Source organism: Ursus arctos, unplaced genomic scaffold, assembly GCF_023065955.2.
Source record: "Ursus arctos isolate Adak ecotype North America unplaced genomic scaffold, UrsArc2.0 scaffold_10, whole genome shotgun sequence".
Classification (NCBI taxonomy): Eukaryota; Metazoa; Chordata; class Mammalia; order Carnivora; family Ursidae; genus Ursus; species Ursus arctos.
The window spans coordinates 72612665-72631268 of NW_026622764.1; the positions used below are offsets into that span (position 1 = coordinate 72612665).

At 42.5% G+C, this 18604-nt stretch overlaps 1 protein-coding gene and 1 non-coding gene across 2 annotated transcripts in view; both read right to left on the minus strand.

The window, feature by feature from the left end:
• ATP8A2 (ATPase phospholipid transporting 8A2) overlaps positions 1 to 18604 on the minus strand; it is a 479733-nt gene that overhangs the window by 229180 nt on the left and 231949 nt on the right. The window lies entirely within an intron of this gene.
• On the minus strand, positions 5175 to 5278 carry LOC113251580 (U6 spliceosomal RNA). Its single transcript, XR_003314553.2, has one exon. It is a non-coding gene; the product is annotated as a U6 spliceosomal RNA (small nuclear RNA).

Consider the following 18604-nt stretch of genomic DNA (forward strand, 5'->3'; position numbering starts at 1 on the left):
ATTATTTTCGACATGGTAGAAGAATTCATTTTTTTCAAAAATACTAAACTTAAATCTTTCCACACTCCAGTAGAGACCTCAGCTTTCAGAAAGAAGAGATGAGCTCTCCTTCACACTCTGTCATAAAGGGGGAGGAGAACGGAGGGGCAGCCAGGCAGGCTGAAAGCGAGAGAGAATACGAGAGCTTTTTAAAAACACTATTTGTATAAATTGGCCACTCTGACCATATACTAACAACTGCTAGTAATAATTTCCTTGTTGTTTAAAAGGTTCCAATATTTAATACTGTAGCTAAGGGGTCACTGATTACCTCAGTGTTACACACACTCATACACACACGCACTGCACAAAACGTGGTCTTGATTCTCCTACCTTTTAGTTTCAAACCTTGAAAAGCAACTTTGCCAGTGTCTTAATCAAAGTATCGTACACTTTCACCTTAGATGCACTGTCCGGGCTTTAAATATGGATAATGTTACGACTAGATACTAGTCACTCGAAGTTACCCTTATATGGCCCCTAAATCTTGATTTCAAAATCCAAATAACTTCTCAACAAACAAGAATTCTCAAGGGGTGGGGGGGAAACAAACTCTACGGACTGCTTTGGGGATGAGGTGCTACATTTATCACTGACCTTAATTACTATTTGGTGACTGCCGTCACCGGCCTGTGAGCCTTCTCTTCTATCCAGCCTGGGAGGGAGCGATCAACCATCGTTCAGTTGTGAGCTGTGAGGGAACCCGATATTCTTTATTCACCGAACAAAAACCTTATAACCTGATCCTGCCTGTGCTTTGGCCGTAAATGCTGCCCGCGCAGCTGAGGCTTTCAGAGGGGCTCTCTGGGAAAGGGAGGACACCCTGTCTGCCCGAGATCAGCTTACTCCACAACCAGAAAGGGCTCACTTTGAAATAAGTATCCCCTGCTTGGGGGTTCAGAATTTATGCATCCGTACTTGTGTCCATGACAATTTTATTGCATGTCCAGGAAACAGAACAATTAAAGGGGTGCTCCTACAGGAGTCTAGCTTCTGAAAACCTAACATCTCCCATGAAATGATACAGAATATATCAAGATCTGGGCAACCACACTTGATGTAAAAATTTAATAGGTCGTATGTTGTGAATTACATACGGGTTTATATTCACTGAAGTCAACTGGCTATAGTCTGTTTCTTCCTGTACTAGGCTGAAAAGAAGGGCCCAGACTAGGAAGGCTGGGATTTAAATAAAAGATATTAGATCCTTCTGTTCCCAGGCTGAAACAGGGATTAGAATAACACATTTAAATACCTTAATGTTTTTAGCACAAAAAGCATTAATTCGATACTCTGCTTCCTTGAAATGCTTTATTAAAGCCCCCCAAACTCTCTCAGGAGTGTCTGCCTTCCTTGGAGTTAACATACATTTATTGTTCTCCACTGAAAATTTCACTAGTATTTCAAAACAGCGTGCCTGGCCTCTGCTGTGGGGATGGTGGGAATAGGAAATAGAACCGAGAGGAAACCTGAGAAGGCTTTGAGTTTTGACATTTTAGAGCAAGATTATGGCTCCTTCAGGACCACGGATCATGAGTTCATGCACCACTGAAAATAAATGATGACCAAGACGCTTAATAGAATGATTTTAATTAGACCTGCCCTTCACCTGTCGCAAAGGTCACCTGATAACCAATCCAATAAATAAGCTGAGCTGTAACTACCTGTACTCTGGAAAAAGTGGGGCAGCCTGTCTGCCTCTTGACCTTCAGCCCAGGCCCGATCCAAGCAACCCAGAGCCTTAGAGAGCCACAGGGACGGCAGTGACCAACACCATGTACACCCACTCTCCCAAATTTGAAAATTTGAGAGTGGAATTTGTTGGGTGGAAATGCAAAGAAGTTAGACAAAGCTCTTTCTTCCAAGAATCATATGCCCCTTCTCAAACCTAAAGCCTGTATTTAATACACCACAAATTCTTGATGTCAATAGTAAGAAATGATAATGCCTTTCTGGAGCTACATTTGCCCACGGAATGGGAGAATATATTTGCAAATGATGCTACAGATAAAAGACTGGTATCCAAGATCCACAAAGAATTTCTCAAACTCAATATGCGAGAAACAAATAAACAAATAATAAAATGGGCAGAAGATATGAACAGACACTTTTCCAATGATGACATACAAATGGCTAACAGACACATGAAAAAATGTTCAAAATCATTAGCCATCAGGGAAATTCAAATAGAAACCACACTAAGATACCACCTTATGCCAGTTAGAATGGCAAAAATTGACAAGGCAAGAAACAACAATTGCTGGAGAGGATGTGGAGAAAGGGGATCCCTCCTACATTGCTGGAGGGAATGCAAGTTGGTACAGCCACTTTGGAAAACACTGTGGAGGTCCCTTAAAAAGTTAAAAATTGAGCTACCCTATGACCTAGCCATTGCACTACTGGGTATTTACCCCAAAGATACAGACGTAGTGAAGAGAAGAGCCATCTGCACCCCAATGTTCATAGCAGCATTGTCCACAATAGCTAAATCGTGGAAGGAACCAAGATGCCCTTCAGCAGATGACGGGATTAAGAAGTTGTGGTCCATATATACAATGGAATATTACTCAGCTATCAGAAAGAACGAATTCTCAACATTTGCTGCAACATGGACGGCACTGGAGGAGATAATGCTAAGTGAAATAAGTCAAGCAGAGGAAGACAATTATCATATGATTTCTCTCATCTATGGAACATAAGAACTAGGATGATCGGTAGGGGAAGAAAGGATAAAGAAAGGGGGGTAATCAGAAGGGGGAATGAAGCATGAGAGACTATGGACTATGAGAAACAAACTGAGGGCTTCAGAGGGGAGGGGAGTGGGGGAATGGGATAGGCTGGTGATGGGTAGTAAGGAGGGCACGTATTGAATGGTGCACTGGGTGTTATATGCAACTAATGAATCATCGAACTTTACATCTGAAACCAGGGATGTACTGTATGGTGACTAACATAATATAATTTAAAAAACATTAAAATAAAAAATAAAAAATAATTTAAAAAAAGAGTGAACTCTAATGTAAACCATGGACCCCGGGTGATAAGGATGTGTCAGTGTAGGTTCATCGATTGTAACAAATGTACCACTGTCGGGGGGTGGATGTTGATAGTCGGGGAGGCTCTGTATGAGTTGTAAAAATCTCTGTACCTTCCACTCAATTTTGCTGTGAACCTAAAACTGTTATAAAAAAATAAAATCTATTGGGAGGGGGAAGCGGCAGCATTCTACCATTGCCAAAGCAGAACATGAAAATGACTCCTACTGGTTCTATACATCTGCTAAAGTCCCAGAAAGTGACAGAGAAAGATCAACAGACATCAGGCAGATGGGACAGGAGAGCCTGGGTGGGGGAGGGGCGAGCATGAGCACAGTGACCAACCATGTGAACGTCTGTGTAAAGAGAGAACATGAGCCCCAAGACACTGTGCACCCACAGGAGAAATCAATTACAACAGCTAAGTATAAGAGTAGTCAACTTAATCTACTGCAAACTTAATTTGTAACTTGCTCTTCTGACTGATTAAGACTATTATAATAGCACTTCTTTGGACAAAGCCTGGTCTGAAATATAGTTGGCTGTGTATTTCTATCTCCATAATTAGGCTGTCAGCTACCTGGTCTTAGGGATTTCTTTTACTCATCTTTAAAAGCTGTAGCACCAAATACAATAGGTAACAAACAAATGTCTCTTGAATTATCCATTTTTCAGTGATTGTTTTGGACTTCAAACACAGCTCTCCTTGTCCTCCTTCTTAACTTTGTTTTCATTTCATGTTCAAGAATATACTTATCATACTAAATGAGTAATGATCATATTTCAGTTTTGATCAAAGAAAAAGAAAGATTAAAGTATTATTCATTACAACGCCTGTTCAGAGAGGCCCAAATCTCAACCTTCAAGTCCACCTGGTAGCTACACTTTTCAGAGTAAATTAATACACCAACAACCACATTTATCAGGTAACTGCCTCCTATAAGCAGGGCCACCACCTAAAAATCAAGTTTGCCATTTATGTGGTTTGATAGGCGGGGTCAGTGCAACTAGCACCTGCCCCGTTCACCTTGGCAGCTGCAGTGGACAGGTAAGCAAGATCACGCTGCTGTCAGGACAGAAAGCCTGATGCTGAGCTTGGCCAGGAGATCAAGACCCAGAGCTAGCGACATACATGCCTACTCGCATTAGGGCTACAACCAGAGGGGAGTTCAGAATGAAGAAAGTTCCAGCCAAGAAACCTGCGAAGTCTAGGGGATGTATCAGGAGCACATTCAGCAGAGTCTCCCAGCTTTATGCATTTTACTCCTTATCCTGTAAAAGTCTAGAAATACAATGCAGAAGGTGAGAAATGCTTAAATCTTGCAGTTATACCCACCTCACTGTTGAGAATGGGAGTCATTGACCAAACTGAGCCTCAACTAAGGGTGTGTGTTAGGAGAGGCTAAAGCAGTGTTATAGCAAGCAAAGTTAGAGAGAATACCCTCTTTTTCTTTTATTTCTAACATGCAAATACATAGTATCTCATGAAATTGAATTGATATATACTATAGATAGAATCTAAAGCAGTGATACAATTTGATGTTACAATTTTTAAAGCAATGTCACAAAATAACCCATCACCCACTTAGAGTGCAGTTTCAAAGGCAAAGTGACAAGTGCATCCCAGGCCTTCCTTTGGGCTCCAGGGACATACAGGTGATAAGAGCACGCACTGGGCCCAATGAAGCTTATTTTTTGTGGGGTTTTTTTTCCCCAATCCTATGGCCCACACCCAGATTCTGTGACCTGAGGTCCAAGGTGATCCTAACCTACATGTGGGGAAAGCCTTTATGATCCTGCAGGTTGCTAAGAAAATCCTAGCCCTCTTGCAGCAGCCGGAGAGTCCGTTCTATTCCAGCTGGGTTCAAGCTGTGGAGGGCTCAGGCTGTGGAGGAGGGAGGACAGAACTCAGGTGATGACCACGTGTGATCGGATGAGCAAGGCGGGATGGTGGGGAACGCTTCACACGAGAGGAATCCACGATTAGGGCAGACCTGGCATCCTTGCCTCCACTCATTCAGACAGACAACCTCCCCAGTTCTGTGTTCTTGCCACTGTGACCAACAATGAGGGTTTCTAATGTTTCTTAATATTGCTTTTTTAAAAATGGAATGCTTCACAAATTTGTGTGTCCTCCTTGTGCAGGGACCATACTAATCTTGCCTGTATTTTTTCCAATTTTAGTATATGTGCTCCCAGAGCAAGCATTAAAACCTATACTTTAAAGATGAAAGCAAAAATATTTTATTATTTTATAATAATCATCGTCATAAAGGAGCAGCAGCAAGTGCTGATTTAATACACACTACTTATTCATCAGTGACGGAGCTAAGTACCCTCCACACACTGGCTAATTTAATCCTCACTGCAACTCCGAGAAATCAGTAGTGTCATCCTGATCAACTCAAGGGCGAGAAAACTAGGCTCAGAGTGGTTGACACAGTATGCCCAAGGTCACAGAACTTAATAAGCAGCCAAGACAGGACCCAACTACAGCTGTCTCACCCCAAGGTCTGCCTGCTCAGCCACTCTGCTCCACTCCTGGCTACTATGCAAACACCCATTAGAGAAGCTTCACCTACTTCTGCTGAGCAATCGGGCCGGGCCAGGCCAGGCTGGGGGACAGAGCACAGGCAAAGGATCATCCGTACCCAGCACTCTGAGAACCCCACGAAGTTACCTGATCCTGAGTCTCAGTTCTCGCCTTTGACTTGCAGGTGTTCCCGCTGCCACATGCCTCATGAAGACCAAATACATGCGAAAGGTGGGTAAGCATTTTGAAAGATGGGGGAAAAACTCACCTCTTAGCTTCTTCCTGACTCTTGGATTAAGTGCCAACCACCCCTCATCACCCATCCATTGAGGTCACCATCCAGGCTCCATGCTAGTCCTGGCTAGGAACACTCTCCCCTAAGTTCCTGGCTTCAGGGCCCCCCCAGGGTTTCTGGATGGAGGTGGGATGAGAAACAGCAGAGAAGAAAATTTTGGCTAGTGTGTCCCACAATCCCTTAAAGTCCTGTATCAGATTGTTTTCATGCATAACTTTACATAATTCTTTATATAACAACCCATTAAATTGCATACTAATTCACACTAATGTTCATACATACTGAATATGAATGTATGTAAACACTTAAATAAGACTGTGAGTTCTTGCAGAGTAAAGATTATGTCTTCAGTTTTTAATTGTCCGTACATCCAACAAAGTACTTGGCACACCATGGCGGCTGCCAAGTTTCCCTCCACGGGTCACATTGCAGAAATAACAGAAGCAGTTCTGCTAGATGCTGTGAGGTGAATGGAGCACGTGGAGGTTTGGAGAAGTGAGCAAATGGGAACAAAGAACGAACAACGGTCAGCACACCTCTCTCAGGAGCTTTGTGCCTGGGCAAAGTTGGGAGTTAAAGTGGGGAAAGCCTGCCTCTGCAGATGGAATTGTAATAATATCAGCACTTTTCTTGAATGATTAGAACTGTGTAATTAGCTTTAGTCTGTCCTGATACCCTACAATCACATCAGCTGTTCACTAGGACACATTACAAACACAAAAAATGTGTAACTGCCACCAGCACGATCTCATGATCAAACACGGAAGCATGATTCTTTCTCATTTGTGTACTAGAAATAGTTTTTCCTCTTACTCTTGTCTCCCAAAATGAAATGAAACAGCAAATAACCCAATAGGGATACAATTAATAAAATGAAAGTCCATAATCCATTTTACTCTTTCCAAAGAAAAGGGACAGAAATTGATAGAAGACAGATTTCAAACAAGCTTAACCATGTAAAATAACACCAATGAATAAGTTAAACACAGAACTACCCCCTCTAACAGATGCCCATGTTCAGTTAGCCTAAAAATCCCAATGAAAACTGTAATTACGTATTCTCTTCCATCACAGATGGCCTGTTACTATAGTAAAAAATAAAATTTAAAAAGCACTTTATCTCTGAAATGATTAAATATTATTTAAAAAAAAAGTTAAAATCTGAACTTGTTTACATTTGATCTGAACAAATTTTAAAGCTAAAACCTCTCTGCCTACTTTTTGACATCAGACAATTCTCCGGGACGCTTTACTTACCTGAGGCTCTCTGTGAGCTCCAAACCTGTAGGTAAAGTTCTTTTAAAATTGAAGATATTCATTTTTACTCAAAGAAAAATACTTTTCAACATTATTGCAAAGGTAATTTTGGCTGATTTTTACAAAGGTAGAGCGCGCAGTGGTTCTCTCTCTCTCTCTCCATATATATAAATATATACCATTAAATCAGATTAGTAAAAGCTCAAAAAATATCACATTCCATTTGAAATGTTTAGAGTTGAAACTTTCCTAAGAAGCAAATAGAAGGCCATTGTTTCCTGGGAAGATAACGGTCTGATGGGTCTGGGCAGTGAGCACGTTCTGTTTGACTTGCTCTCTGATAATCCGAGCAGTAGTAAAGCAGACGCCAGGCCAGTTAGTTTAATAAGCCACCAATACTCTTTGTCAACTTTCTTTGTACATTCTGGAACTCTTTATTGGCAGGTAATGAAGTTCAGGTCATTAACAAAACAAAGAAAAATATATTCAATAATCCAGCCACACAGACTGTAGCAAACTAGCTAACCAACATAAACGTGTCGGGCAATTAAGTTAGATTTGTAACGATAGCCTGACACTTTTGAGGTGCTACAGCGATAAGGCGGGGCTCTCAATCTCCACGGAGTCAAATGGTATCGGCAGTGCGCCTAGCGGCTCTTGGAACAAGTCAGACACACATGATGCTAAGTGCAAGGGGAGTAATTTCTTTTTTCAAGTCCTTGAGTGAATGAAGAAGAGAAAAGTATGCATGAAGGCTGGCTTAATACACTTTAATGGTCATTAGGAAATAGCTATTCTCTATTTCTTCCAGATGCTCTGTTAACTAAGGAAACAGACTTTTCTTTAACTCTGAAGGCTAAGTTTTGACACACGTGGTGCTTCTCTCTCTCTCTCTCTCTCTCTCTCGTGCACACCCACCCGCCCAGCACAGTGGCAAAGGAGACCCTTCCCACAGTCAGGGAGACGCTTCACTCCAGAACATTATCCCACGAGTCTCACGGCGCTGCCAGCTCTCATGACAACATGTCTCTAAGACAGAAGCTGGGAAACACCATCCCAGACATGGAGAGACCGTCCCTCCATGCTGAGGATAACTTTCCTCTGTGGTCCCCCAGTGCAGGTCGGCACCACACGCGCTGTTCTGCAACATGCCCCAGTGTTCACCTCAATACCTGGCACGTGGCTGGCATTCAGAGAGTATTTGTGGATACTCTTCCCCGCCAGAATGAGTCTCCAAATTTACAGTGACACAGGGCTCTAAAAGGTAGAGCACGGTATTCATTAAAGGGATGGGGAAATGAATAACCACACAACCAGAGTGTCTGGCCAACACTCGTATGACTCAGCAACTGAGCTGGGCGGCTGAATCAGCTGAAGGTGGTTTTCTAAATGTGTGTGGGTTGAGCCAAAGACAGCTATGGGACCAGCCCCTGGGGCGTTATCACTCAGGCAGCAAGTCCCAGTGTGCATCATCGGGTCTGTTTGTGATGCCACTTCCCAGATTTACTTGCTTTTTTGCCCATACGGTGCTCTTGAACATGCCGTGGCCACTACTGGCTTTTCCAATAAGCGCGCTAAGACCTATTTCTGCACCACGCCGGCCAGCTGCCCTTCAGATGAAGACTGCCCAATCCTAAGTGAGCAGCCAAAGACACAGTGGAGGGTGGTGAGTCCACAAAAATAAATAAATAAATAAATAAATAAATAAATAAATAAATAAATAAATAAATAAAATGACAGCTGTCTTTCTCTGTGCTCGTTCTGAGAGAATGGAAGGGGATGGCAGGCCAAACCAACCAAAGAACAGTCCAGGAGAAGGCAACAGCTTGAACAGAGTTTGTCAAAAACTAAATACAATAAAAATACACACGTTGACGTGTGGGTAGATAAGCACCTTAATCTACTACCAACGCACATATAGGACCATATATAACTTCTGAACAGGAGAGCTAACTGCACGAATGTACGCCAGGAAAGTCACCGGATCAGCAGATGAGGTGCTGGGCCTAAGACAGCCCCAAGGGCACCATCTGTAAGCACCACACCATCAAGAGCGCCGTAGGTCTGAAGTGTGTCCCCGTGGAACTGGGGCGTACATCCATGGTGTACTGCAGCATGAAGACAGCAAGCTGAGAGATTGCACATCCAGTGGCGTCTGGCTGGGGACGGGCAGTACGTAGACACACACGTGCACATGCAGAGATGAAAGTGCAGGAGAAAGTGGTTATCTCTGACAAGGGCGGATCTAGGCAAATTATTTCCTCCTTTTTGTTCTCTGTGTTTCACGTTGAATATAGGTACTGCTATTATCATGACAAAGCAAATAAGTTCTTAAAAACAAAAGCTGATTAAATACCCTTTGAGACCTCACTCAACTGTACTCGTCTTTAAAATCTTTCGTGGCCACCGTTGACCTTGAGCGTAGCCTCTTGAGTTACACTACACTGCAGGACATTTACAGACTCAGGAGGTATGTCTCAGCATTCTAAATACCGAAGCATATGAAAAAGTCCTGCAAAACAAGAGGCTGATGTTTCTTTGCCCCCTGCCTCTATGCCCCCCATTCCTGGCAACCGTCTCTTACCTACAGTCTCAGCCTCACTAGACATCCGCTGATGAGGCCGAATTCAAAATAATCCAAGGGTGTGCGATTAACTTAGTTCCCTTCAAATAAATACAGAGAAGGTTGTAGGAGACTCAAGAACACCCCCCCCCAATAAATCATACAAGCACAGTAGGCTCCATTTCACCAGGAAAATGTGGAGTTTGTACCCTGAAGACAGCAGAGCTGGCTGTGAGCTCACCAGCACCGCTGTAGACAATGAACCCGGGCCTCTCAGTTTTCCAGTATGCTGTGACACAGTCCAGAATTTTAGACCCCACACAAACAGAACAACAAATCCTCGGGCTTCAAAAACAGATACGTTGCTACTACTTTCCTTTACCTAACTACCAATGTAATCCCAAAAGGACTTCTAGGCTTTTCCAGAGCAACTCTTTCAAAATCGAAATTTTTTACGAGGAGGAGCTCTTTACACACAAATAATTATTTTTAAAGTAAACTTAGATGTCACTGATCAGGAGACAGTATTACAGTTATCTCAAGTAATTCATTCTTCTGAATAATGACTGGAGCTTCCTGTCTTAATTTCCTTTTCATTTTTAGAGAAAATCTGCAGAAACCCCATGGGTTTGTTGCCCTCCACTCCTGTCTATGCTGTAGCCTTGCCTTACTCATAAGACCATTCTTCCTACTGCACTTTCTTGAATTCCTCAGGGTCCTCCCCCACCTCCCCCGGGAATGAGCCTAAGCTTCCAGAGGCTTCCTGGTCACACTTTAGGAGGTGTGGGTATATGTCCATTACTTTGACTGCGTTGATGGTTTCATGGGTGTTTGCATTTGTCCAAACAGCAAATTGTACACATTAAGTATGCATTGATTTTGTATCTGCATGATACCTCAACAAAGCTACTAAAAACATGCAATAGTAACGGACTCTGAGGGGAGCATTATGTCTGTATCTCGAATTGTCTGTCTTCCTGTGGATGCCTAAGTTTTATTTCCTGGGTTTCTGAGTCTCTTCCATATTTGGGCTGCAAACTAATATTTCAAACACATAATTTCTCCTTTATTTCTCCAAACTCAAAACACTATATTAAATTACAATAAATCTTTTTTTTAAAAGAGGTTTCCTGAGTACCCCAGTGCCTAATGAGGCTCCTTTCCTGACACTCCCTCCCTGACAATGCCCACGCCCCATCCCCTACCCACCCATGGTCCTGCTGCCCTGCTTTTCCTCCTGACAAATTTGTTCCTCCAACTCCCTATCTCTCCCCTCTGCTAACTTCTACTCCATTTTGAAGACTGGCTTCAATGTCACCATCTCCCTGGGAGAGGTCTCCCCCAACCCCGCCCACCTAACCTAGCCAGGCCCCTCTGTTCTGGAGCCCCTGGTGAATCCCTCAGTCAGCACACTCACCTCATCACCCTGAAATGATCACTTATGTGTCTTTCTCAAGGAACTAATTCCTGGAAGGCAAAGACTGTTTTCTTTTGTATCCTTGGTGCCTAGTTCAATGCATGACACAGATAGCACCAATGATAATAAGAGCACCAACTTCTATCTCCTGGAAACAAATAACCCAACTACAATTCTCTATTCCCAAGAACTGCTCTTAGAACTTCTCTCTCAGTTGGCATTATGATCCCATTGTCCTCTAATGACAAACACCGGTTCCTCCGTGTATTTTAGATTTCAAACTTCACAGAAATTTTGGCATAGGACCAAACTAGGTTTCCGTATTCTGATTTCCACAGATCGAGACAGAAATGCCTATGGTTTTGTAAGTGCGGTGATGATGGTGGGGGTGGCTCTTCGCAAATGCTAAAAACGTTAAAATAAAAAGAGGAGGAAAAACATTCTGAAAATGCTACAACCCAAACCAGAATAGCTGCTAATACAAACAGGCCCCTTCCCAAATGTAAGCGGGTCACAAGTAATGGCTCACCTCAAAGCGGCCGCAACGATACTGTTTACTCTCCATTTGGGGCTTAAAAGCATTTTCGTTGATGAACAGGCCCCGAAGCAGAAACATCTAAACCCATGCTAATGCCCAGCAGAGCAGTAACTTCTTTTGATTAATTTACCAGTACTGAAAGCACAAGAAAGAGATCAAACCACGTTCTGTACTAAACAATTAAACAAGCAGCCGATGCCTCCAGGATGGTGTATGTCAGGATGAAAGCCGGTTGGGGTCGAATGAAAAAGCAACAAATATCTTACATTGATTAATGCTTATAGGATTTTTTCCCCTTCAATGTCATAACATTTCATTCAATGGTCAAACCGAAGAGTTTATATAACATTGAAAACAGAAAAAAGTTCCAAAACTTAAGAAAATTCAGATGTGTGGTGAGGAGAAAAATCAGGTCAGTTCTTCAGAACCTTCCAAACCGTGTGGCGGAACCCTGAGCAGTCTGCTGAAAAACCTTCTCCATGAAATAGCACGGGGGAGAATCTCATCACCTCCTTTCAGCGAAAAATAATTTCCCTACTATGAGATTTTCTTAATTTACATTATTTAGTCCATTCACAATGTTCAATACCATCTGTATAGACTGTTTTGAAAACAGAGCCAAAATATAGTACAAATGTATCTCTACTTAATTTTTTTCATTGGACTTTAAACCAAACTGATTCTCAAATCAGAATGAACTACAAATATGTTAGTAGTTAACCCTCAGATTTTCTGAATTATCTGAATCAATTTTTTAAAACCCAATGAATATCTTTGTAAGAAACAAAACTAATTTATATACTTGTAGAAAAATAACTGAACCAGACCAGCTAAAAATGTCATCTTCCTGCAAAGTCACAATTTTCTAATTTTAGATCCCCAAGGAACATTTTTTAGGTAATTCAATATTATCTTAACGAATTTACTGAATTTACTTAACGAATTACAGTAGGGCTACTCCCTACTTCTCTTTCCTAATCTATAAAATGGGGATGATGACGCATGCCTTGCAGGATTTTAAGATTAAATGGCATAGTAATATATAAGCATAAATCTTCAAACTGTATCATATTACCTCCCTCCCCACACACTCAATACCAGTCTATGCTAGATTATTTGCAGAGCATTCCCTCTGCTTAGAATACAACCCCTTGTGGCGAATTCCCCCTCCATGCTTGGGGCTCGCCTCTTCTGTTTTCACACAGATCTCACTATATCATAAGGGCTCCTTCAGAGACAGACTTCAGGGCAAAGATTGTTCGGCAAAGGTTCCCTGGTATGTGGAAGACATTATGATACCCTTTACTACTTGTCGAAAAATTGAAACTGAATCCCTTCATGTTTTTAAACTCTTATATGGAAACACCACAAAATTTGGAAATACACACCTGAAAGCTGACTCTTCTACTGACCTTCCCACAATTCTTTCCCTCTTACGAAGATATATGAACCCAAAGAGCATGGACATCTAGGCACGTTTTCCTACTCAAACACTCTGGCTCTAATTGGCTCTGATCCCTTTTTACTACTGATGGAGAGAATAAATGGGTTGTAGTTGAAGTGAATGTAAGTTCCTACTGATCCCCATTTCTGATCTCTTGTATGTGTACAGAAACACAAAAACTGCTATTCTAAGTCTTCTCAAAGGTGGTAACATCCTCCTTTGTCAAAAAATACTTGAAAAACTCCTGGGTGCGATCAGGAAACACAAGGAAGAAGGGTCTCGTTTTCCAGAGGAAGTAGAGGACCGTACCACAGACTGAACATGATCCTTGGCGGTCTCCGGGATTCCCCCCGCTGGAACTAAACGCATCCTCTCTAAGCAGCTCTGGTCACAGGGCTATTTTGAAAGCACAGGCAAGAAAAGCTGGAGATGATGCCACAAGGTTGAAGTATAGAATTAAGAAATACATGTGAATTATTCCACAGTGATTTTGACTGGTTTAAAAAAAAAAAAGGCTTTCACTCGGACCTGTTTAGACAGCTCAGTCCTTTTTTTTTTTTTCCAAAGATTTTATTTATTTGACAGAGAGAGAGAGAGCAGAGGCACGGGGAGTGGCCGAGGGAGAAGCAGGCTCCCCACTGAGCAGAGCCTGCCTTGGGACTCGATCATGACCTGAGCCAAAGGCAGACGCTCAACTGACTGAGCCATCCAGGTGCCCTTCTACAGCTCAGTCTTAAATGGACTTCTCTCTACATACTCCTCAGTGGCAATGGTCAGATTTTCAGCTAGCGAAGAAACGTTTTGCTGCTATTGTTATGGAGGCATATATAACATCCGTCCAGGGGAGAGAATGTGCTCGTAAAGTTCCCTTTCAGTACCTGATCACCAGGATCTCTGACAAGTGAGCAGGGAGCATCATAGACTCAACCTGGGTTAACTGTTTTCTAACTACAAGGAAATCTCACACATATTTGAGCACCTAGAGTATACAAAGTAGCCTCAAATACTATCCCTAAAGAAGAGATCCTTACAATGTATAAAAGGGACCATAAAAAAGCCCTAGTTCAAATTCAAATTCTTTTAACAGCTTCATTACTTTATTTGCCTATGCCCTACGCTCTTATTTCCCAGGTTAAATAACCGAGAAAGATGCCCAGGTCTTGTCATCCATTCTGCGTTAAGTTTACGTCAGTATGCAAATTCCTACAGCCTGAATGCTCTGTACAAGTCTTCCCTGTTATCACGGGAGTTTCTGTTTGTTTTTAGGGTTTTAGTCTTGAGTGGGCTTTTCCCATTAGCTCATCGAGGATGTCATTAAGCAAGCCTGCCAATTTCAGCTGGAAAAATGAGGAGTACAAATTACACAATCTGGATTTTAAAGTCTCTTCTGAAGAATATTTGCAGTGGAGGATCCTCTTGGGTACTGAATGGCATTTTTACAAAGGTTCATAGCAGAAGAGTGAGAAGTCACCCCCTAAGGTATCCAGAGTATGGTGAAAAAACATAGGGCACAAACGTAGGATTTAGTCAGCCTTCTGCATGGCATTCTTTCAAACCCACGGAAATCTATTCTTACGCGATTTCTCTTCTACTACAATACCCTCTTTGGAACGTACACACACACACACAAACCCTAGGAAACAACTAGACGATGAAACTCAGGTGTGTATTTGCTTAAAAACAGTCTTATTTTGGGGGCGCCTGGGTAGCGCAGTCGTTAAGCATCTGCCTTCGGCTCAGGGCATGATCCCGGGGTTCCGGGATCGAGTCCCACATCGGGCTCCTCTGCTGGGAGCCTGCTTCTTCCTCTCCCACTCCCCTGCTGTGTTCCCTCTCTCGCTGGTTGTCTCTCTGTCACATAAATAAATAAAAAAATCTTAAAAAAAAAACAGTCTTATTTTTAAAAGCATAAGCAATGAAGTTCTACCAGCGTTAGACATTGGGGGTGCCTGGGTGGCTCAGTCGTTTAAGCATCTGACTTCTGCTCAGGTCATGATCTCAGGGTCCTGGGGTCGAGTCCCGCATCGGGCTCTCTGCTCAGCAATGAGTCTGCTTCTCCCTCTCCCTCTGTGATCTCTCTCACTCTCACTCTCTCTCAAATAAATAAATTAAAAAAAAAAAGAAATTAATCCTCACCCTTATTTCATTCATGTGATGTTCACTTCATTCCTTAAATACAACCCCATTATCCTGTCTTTGTATCCACTATGTATTGGCTGAATTCACATAGGTAACTCTATGTGAGAACACCCCAGCACATCCCCAGTCACCAGGAAAGTTCCACACTCAGTCTCAGGGCGGATATGGAGTTCAGAGCTCAGATGGACTCAGACAACGCAAATGAGATATTCTAAGTCCTCGTGAGACAGTCCTGAAAATGATGCCAGATCACCTGCCCAGTTTTTAGAACCAGAACAGGACATAAATAAAGACAAGTTAATTGTACAATTTGCTTTGAATTCTAGGCTGGCTTCCCTGTCACCGAGCGTGACACTTCCCATTGCCGTCAATCAGCTTGCAGCATAATGCACATGGCTCGTCATTAGCTTCAGGAGAACAAGTGGGGAAGTGAATTATGTACTATCAACACCCCCACCTAATCCCTACAATTCTGAAGCCAAATCAGAGCAGGTGAGTCCCTTACCCCCGTGCTGCCCTACAGATACATACTCCTCTCGATCATGTAACACAGCCAGAAAATCACTACAGCCTTCTCCCAAGGTGTTAATTTCCCTTTCCCCCATCCAGCTTTTCTGAGATAATTGACACCCGACACTGAGTAAATCTAAGGCAGACAACAGACAACACGTTGGTTTCATACACTGATAGACGGCAAAATGATTACTGCCACTGTGTTAGCTAACAACTGTATCGTATCACATAACTGCTGTTTCTTTTCTGTGGAGAGAACATTTAAGATCTACTCTCTTAGCAACTTTCAGGTGTCTAACAGTACTGGTGACTCTAGTGACCATGCCGTACATTAGATCCCCAGAACTACCTCATCTTACAACTGCAAGTTTCTACTCTCCGACCAACCCCTCCCCTCTCCCTACGCCCCAGCTGCTGGTCATCACCATTTTAGTCTTTCTTTCTGGGAGTTCGTCTTTCTGAGATTCCACGTACAAGTGAGAGCATGCAGTATTTGCCTTTCTCTGACTTAACGATTTCCCTTTGTATTGTCTGCAGGACATGGGACCATATTCTTCAAAATATATCTAAGGTTCTTTCCTCTGAAAACGCAATCTAACAAAGATAAGAAAACTCCAGTATTTCCCTCTGGATGAACTCACTTTGGTTTTACAGCATGCCTTGTAAGGAGTTTGTTATTACAAATACTGTCTGGGGCAGGTTACTCTCAACCACAGTGGCTTTTGAGATTTCTAGCCAGGGTCACATAATGAGGACACAGCTGAGCTGGGATCAATAATGCCATCTGGATTCTCAGGCTAATTATCAACCTGCTATTACCTCCTCATTGTTAATATCGCTGATGGAACTGAAGTGATCTCATAATCTCAAAATATGGAACCATGTGTATAAAAACGAAGTTCTGCCCTTCTTCCAGCTTAGTCCTTTCAAAAGGGCCAAGGGAAGCGCATTCTAAATGCAATGTCCAAAAATACATTTGTATGTATAGCGTGCATTTCCCACTAGCATCTCTGACCCCACAAACATTCATATTTGGCTGATACACGCATCTAGGGGAGGCAGGAAAGAGCAGGCAGGAGGGCAAATGCAAGTGTCACCATTTATTTTAATACAGACAAAGACAGATGAGAATGAAGAAAAATATTCTGCCTCCAGCTTCAGGGCTAAATCACATCTACTGCCTTCATAGCAGTTTATAAGCTGAGGAACCGGAAAGAACTGGGCAGTTGCCCAAGGAAATTCATACTTGGGGTGAATGGACTGCAGTCTTTTCCCTCTCGCAGGATCAAGGCACGCATTGGAGAATGTTGGTTTACAAAAATTACTAAACCAGATCCACGATAGAAGATAATTAATGACTTAAAAGTTTCTGCTACACTAAAAGACAGTACATACTTTTCCTTTCGTAAGTAATAGATGTAGTCAACAGGATTAACTTACGTCCTACAACATTTCAAAAACTTGCCTTATAACCTACAACACACTTTCCAAGGACATTCCATCAACGAATAAATCAACTGTTAACTGATGGTGTACATATTCCTTAGAGGACCTTTACCTCATTCATCAATATAGGTTTTCATAACTAATTAGCATTCTTGCTAAGGTTCAGAAAAACTCAGCAACAGGTGAAGTGGATGAAATTGATCAACCTGCTGAAAGCTTGAGAACAAATCACTGCAGAGCTCTTTCAATGGTGCTGGTTGACACCTCAAGACACATTCGTCTGATGTTTCTTTAAGCTTTTCCAGTCCAACATCTGTCAGAACCTGATGCAACGTCCACCATTACCAATGAAAAATGTGACTGGTGAATTACATATGTAAAAGCGAAGCAATGTTCCCAGATTCTGTGGCCACCCACAATGGAAGCAAGTCCTGTTATCTCCTCTACATCAAGCTTATTCTCCGTGCTTCCTTTCCTGTGACTGGACCATCCACCACTCTGTAAGAATCCTACAAAAATTTCTCCTTTGTGACACCATCTCCTTTGGTATTAATCTCCTAGGGCTGCCATCACAGAATGCCATAAACTGGTTGGCTTAGAACAAAGAAATGTATTATCTCACAGTTCTGGAGGCTAGAAGTCTTAGATCAAGGGCTTGGTAGGTTCCTTTTGAGGACTGTGAGGGAGGACCTGTTCCATGCCTCTCTCTTGGCTCCTGGTGGTTTGGTAGCAATCTGTGGTATTCCTTAGCTTGTGGAAACCTTACCACAATTTCTCCCTTCATCTCTACATCGTGTTTTCCTTGTGTGCCTGGGTTCAAGTTTCCCTTTATATAAGGGGAGTCCTTCTATTGGATGAGAGACACAATTCAACCCATAACACCCCTACATCTTCCACCTCTTCAAAACCCCTCCACCTCCCAAAATGGAACCTGACTCCCCCCCAGGAAAGTCCCCCCAAACTCTTACATGCACTACACCTCACCCCACATTACAGACCCTTGAGATTGAGAAGGACAGCAGTGGTCTTCCTTCAACCTCCAACAGCCATTTCTAAACCACTGTTTCTTCTGCCTGCTCTAAAAATCCCAGGTTATGAGGTCTCGATGCATATTTCTCAGAGTAAATGTCCAAAAGATTCACCGCCAATAAGAAAAGTCAGGAGGATTCAAATAAGTCAAAGCCTTGGTTTCTTATTAGTCCCCACCTTGTCAGGCAACTATCTAGTAATGAAACACGTGTGTGTCCCTCTTTGTTATCTGCTTTAGTCTCGTGGTCTCTGCTGACCTTAACAATGTATTTTACATAGGTATATCTCATCTTACATCCCTCATATGCATCGAGAACTTTGACTCTTAGAAATACCTCTAAGAAAGATTGCTGAGG